Raw genomic sequence first — 5,566 nt, 5'->3', positions numbered from 1 at the left:
AATTGCAATGAAGCAACCATGTCAGAAAAGAATTATGAAACCAATGACCACCATGCACTAATATACTAATACGTTTTAATTAGGAAAGAATGTTATCAGTGCCCCATGAGCATGGCTAGATAGAGCCTCATATTAACCTAAGACATTGAAGACAGAGGCAAATACTAGCGAAGTTTATTTAACATTTAACTAACTTACTACATTCTGCACCAAGGTCATTGGACTGAGAGTTGGGAGAGTTTGGTTTTGTTTGCCATCTGTCGAGAACTACCCCTGTAGCCTTGGATGGCGGCTTTCTGTTCCACTCGGGGGAAAAAGCCCACAGTCTGTGCAAGGTCCTGTGACGTCTGTCATCATCATTACTCCATCATAATCCGATCCCTCTTGGGCTCATTTCATCCTCAGGAGTCCCTTATGAACTAGGCTGTGGCTTAAATCCCAGTTCTACATCTAAGAAACTGAGGTTCCAAGATTTTAAGTAACTTAGCCCAATATATACACGTAGGAATTGTAGGGTCAGGATTATAACTGAAATTTATTTTGATTTTCCATTGGGTCTCGGAGTATTTTTTTTTTCTTTAACATGCTCACTATGCTTTAATTGACTCATCTGGACCAGGAGAGGTTTAGGTCATATTTTCATACCTCAAGTTGTAGTATGTTTATTAGAGAGGAACCTGACTTATTTTAGCTGGTCATAGACCAACTTTAGGGGAAAAAAAATAGTGTGTGTGTTTATGTTTTGAAAGCATAAAACTAGCTTATTAAATTCAGGATTTAATGGATATGACTGCTTAAGATGAGACTAAATTTATTTAACATAAAAGGAGCTGATTTTTTTTTTAAATAGCTAGAAATAATGATACTATATATAGGGAATGAAGATGCAAAAAATTATATGAAGATGATATCCAAATACTTGAGAATTGTAAAACAATGAGTTGAATAATCCCAAATAGTTCTTCCAGCTCTAATATTTAAGTATCAGTGATTTTCCTCAATAAGAAAGAAAACATGATTTTAAAGGAAGCTCAAATATAGATAGAATAACTTAAAGTTGTAAATATAGGAAACCACTAATATGTAAAAGTCAAAATGGTAACCCAAAAGGGGATTAACATTGAGCTTTAGGGGATTTCTAACTTTTTTTTTTTAATTTTAGAATAGACTCATCTTGCCACCATGACCATCTTTTTCCATCGGATGGAACTAGTAAGCATTAGAATTGTCTGGATTAACCCACTTACCTATAGTGTCGTCTAGTTGCATTTCCAGTTCTTGTGCAATGGGAGCTTCGGATCAGGCCTGTCTGCAGTTACCGTGGCATGAAACACAGTCGCTCTGCAACTCAGGCTGGCAGGCCGTCCATTGCATGTTTGGAAACAATTTGACACTAGGTGATGTTTGAAGCGGCAGGTTTTTCGCTGAGGATTTGCTGGTTCTTCGAAGTTACGATACAGAGAAGTGCAAAGGTTACTGACAAATACACTCCCTATCCTGAAAGATAGTAGTTTTCTAATCTGTTTTAAAGTATCCACATAAATAACATTAATAACTTCATTTAATAAAGCCTGCTAGCTAATCTTTAGTGCAGCTCATAAAATGTAGGTGCTTTTAGAGCATTTAAATTCCATATCAATCAAATTGAAACTTTCTAGATAAGATATGAATTCTGCAGAAGATGATTTTGCACAAAAACAGCGGTTCAACCACTCAGTATATATATGGTAGAAAGTTTCCTTCTCATTCCCAAGATGTGTTTCCTTCACTCTAATCTCAAACTCTCCTCCTCCCCCCTCTCCTTCTCATCGTCAACTTCATCATACCTGTTTATCTATCCTTCTGTCTATCTATATCTATTTATTATCTATCCACACATATGCACAAGATTAACCCCATAATTTGTGGGGTCCACTACAAAATGGAAATATTGGGTTTTTTGTTTAAAAATTATTAAGAATTTCAGGATGGAAGCAGCAGAGCATTAAACCCCCTGCTGAGCCTGGGCCCTGTGTGAGTTAAGTTGCAGGCTCATAAAGTGTGTGTGTGTGTGTGTGTGTGTGTGTGTGTCATTACCCTTATTTTTCCTGAAAAGTGCCACATGCTCGGAAACTTGAACTTCATACCTTTGGGCAGCATTTCATCCCTCACGTGTGAGGTCTGAGGCTTGTGACTTTGTGTAAAGTCTTTCTTTGTGTTCAGATTATAGTGGGCAGCATATTTTTACAAAGGTCCATGTGGCACTTTTATTTTGCCACAGAACTATGCAAATATCTTGTGCTATATGCGTTTCTCTAAATTACTCACCAGAGGGCCTTGGTGTCAACCAGTCTGAGCTTCTCTGGGGTCAGTTAGCCCCAAACTGTCCTATGTAACCCTGGACCTCCGAGTTTCTTCTAAACAGAAAGGTGGCACCTAAGGGAAGCCACCGCAGGAGGTGGGTAGGGACACAACCCAGGGAAGCCACAGGGCAGCGGTGCTCAACCCCTGGACTCCTTATGGGACACTTCTGACCCTCCTCTTGGCCCAGCCCCTGTCGATCTTAGTGTCCTGGGTCTTGCTTCTCTGGCCAGCTCACCTCTGGACGACCTGCTCCCGTGCTCACGCCTCTACTCTGCTTCCACCTCGTGCTCCCTCTGCCCCCTCCCTCTGCATCTCACTCCCTCTGCCCCCTCCCTCTGCCCCCCCCTCTGCATCCCCCTTCCTCTGCATACCCCTCCCTCTGCATACCCTTCCTCTGTCCCCTCCCTCTGCATACCCTTCCTCTGTCCCCTCCCTCTGCCCTCCTCCCTCTGCCCCCCCTCCTTCTGCATCCTCTCCTTCTGACCCCCCTCCCTCTGCATCCCCTCCCTCTGCATCCCCTTCTTCTGCCCTCCTCCCTCTGCCCTCCTCCCTCTGTCCCCCTCCCTCTGTCCCCCTCCCTCTGTATCCCCTCCCTCTGCCCTCCTCCCTCTGCCCCCCTCTGCCCCCCTCCTTCTGCACCCCCTCCCTCTGCTCCCCCTCCCTCTGCCCCCCTCCCTCTGCATCCCCCAGCTCTGTCTCCCCCTCCTTCCCTGTGGAGAACACTTCCCAGGGCCAAGGCCACCTCTCCCCAGTGACCTGTGTGTGCATCTTCTCAGCTAATTATTTTGTGTGTTTACAAAAGCACGTTCTTAAAGGATTTCCTTCAAGACTGTTAAGAAAGGAGGCTGAGCTGGGTAGGCCAGAGTGAGGCCGCAGTTACTTATTCTCTTGAGCTGGGACGGGGCAGGCTAATGAGGAGAGTCCCTCACATAGCGATTGTACCCAGGCAGCCCGCTCCCTGCATCATGGACCTCAGATCAGAGAGGGACCTCAGCGATCACCTGGGACTCTAACCCCTTGACTCGATAGGTGAGGAAACTGAGGCTCAGGGAGACTGCCTCTATCTTTAGAACATAAACACAAGATAGAATTGCCCACGGAATTGCCCACGCACAAAGTCTTAGCCTGGCCTTCGAAACTTTTCAGAATTTCTTCTAAATTTCCCCTTCTTCCATCCCTTAGCCGCAGTGGACTAATTGCAGTTCTTCATCACAGAAAGCACATTGTCACCTCTTCATTTTTATTCATACTGTTCTTTTTCGAAGGAAGACATTTCATCTCCTGTCTCCCGCTCCCCATGTCTGGTTAGCCCGTGCCCTATTTAGCAGACACATCTCTGTGAACCCTCTTGCCTTGTCATTTAAGTCTCCCGTTATTATTATTTAAGGCCTTTGTTAATAAATTTTGCCTAAGCTTACTTTTCAAGCACTGACTGAGATTCCTAGAACGTGTTATCCATTAGGCTGGCCTTCGGGGTCCAAAGAGGAATATGGCAGTCTCTTTGCCTTCAGGGAACTCAAAGGGTAGGAGATGGATGGAATGCCAACAACCCCAAAGACAGCACGAGCTGCGGGAACTGACATGCCCCTACAGGGACGCAGACGTGTGTCCCTTCACTGTGGGTACCAGTGAAGACCTCCCAGAGCAGGTAGGACCTGAGTGGAGATTTCACAAGTCACTAGAAATGCTGCATGGTAGAAAGCTTGAGTTAAAGTATCAGCAAATAGGGAGAAGAACCCTTAACACCATAACACACTTCACAGTTCGTTCATAGTCCAAGAGGAGGTTATCCTAATGCTTGTACAATTCCCTGTGACTTAGAGGTCTCGAAAGCTCTGTTTCTTCTTGTGCATGATTACATTTCTTGCTTTTCACGACAAGAAAGAGACCCACACATCCTTTATAAGAGTCTATACTCCCCAGTTATCAACCCGAGCAAAGTGATTTAAAAAAAAAAAAATATCCTATGGCCCAATACCAACAGGAAATGTGAAGCGTGTTCCCCAAGAGAAGTTCACGGCGTTTCATACACAGTAGCTAGCATGCCACCCTCACAAAGGAAAGCAATGCAGAATCAGAAGACATAAACAATATTGTGAGTTTTATAGACTATCTATGCCAATTTCTTTTCTTTTACAAGCCCGTGAAGCTGAGTGAAGAGACATGCTTTTTTTTTTTTTCTTTTTTCACAAGTCACAGAGCTCATGAGCTGTGAATAAAAAAAAGTCACCTATTGTCCCAGCCTCCAGCATGCTGCTTTATGCCTTTTCATGGTAGGACACTTTTAAGGTGAAATTCAAGAGCATTGTTACCTAATGGTAAAAGGCACTGCTCACACTGAGTAATGACAGATGTGCCCGTCATTTAAAAAAAGCCAGCAGCGGCACGTATGGGCTTCGGTTACCAGGAACTCTGTTCCGGGCAAGATATGATGGATAAAGGCTACCCTGTCCGATAGGGTCTTTGCCTCCATGTCGGATGGAAAAGAGATTATTGTGAAAATTGATGAAACAAAAATTATGGGCAGTGGTAGTGAACTCGTTATGCATAGACTTGCTAAGCAACCAGAGTAAAAAAGCGATGACGTTGGTCCATGGATCGTATTCGCGTGGGGTCCACGGGAGAGCTTGGGCTCGGCGTGGGGGCAAACGGGGAAGCCAGCAGACATTCGCAGGCAAATGAACGCGGTCTCGTGCTGCCGGCCTGGCTAATTGGCTGGTGCTTTTCAGTCCTGGCAGGGGTGGATTTCGTGGAACAAAGTAGAGGTATTGCAATAATTCAGCAGATAGCATCTTTACAAGGCTCTGGAAGGCACTCTGGGGATTGCTATCTTTCTTCTTCCAAAATCCCTTAAAGGTTATCTTTTTATCAATAAAATACTCATACTTCATTTTTCAAAGGTCTCCAGTGCCCATAGAAGGATGGAAATAAAATGAGCCTGGAAAAAAAAAAAATACGCTGTAAAAAACGATGGTGACATTTCTCGGCAAACAATTGACAGTTTCCTACGTTTGGTTTGCCTTTGATGATAATTAGTTAACAGCATTCAACTTGGTTCACCTTTGAGGAAGTTGTCAAGATAATGCAGCCCCACTGCCTTTTAATTATTTTAATCATTAAAACATCGCACTGATACGTGCATGCTGCTCTCATTCTGTGGGAGTTGAAGCTTGTAAACTGGGAGAGGGAAACCAATTTGAAGCTAGCAGAGAAAGTGCAGTGA

The sequence above is a fragment of the Microcebus murinus genome, chromosome 3, assembly GCF_040939455.1.
Source record: "Microcebus murinus isolate Inina chromosome 3, M.murinus_Inina_mat1.0, whole genome shotgun sequence".
Classification (NCBI taxonomy): domain Eukaryota; kingdom Metazoa; phylum Chordata; class Mammalia; order Primates; family Cheirogaleidae; genus Microcebus; species Microcebus murinus.
Note: the sequence above shows the minus strand (reverse complement) of the source record.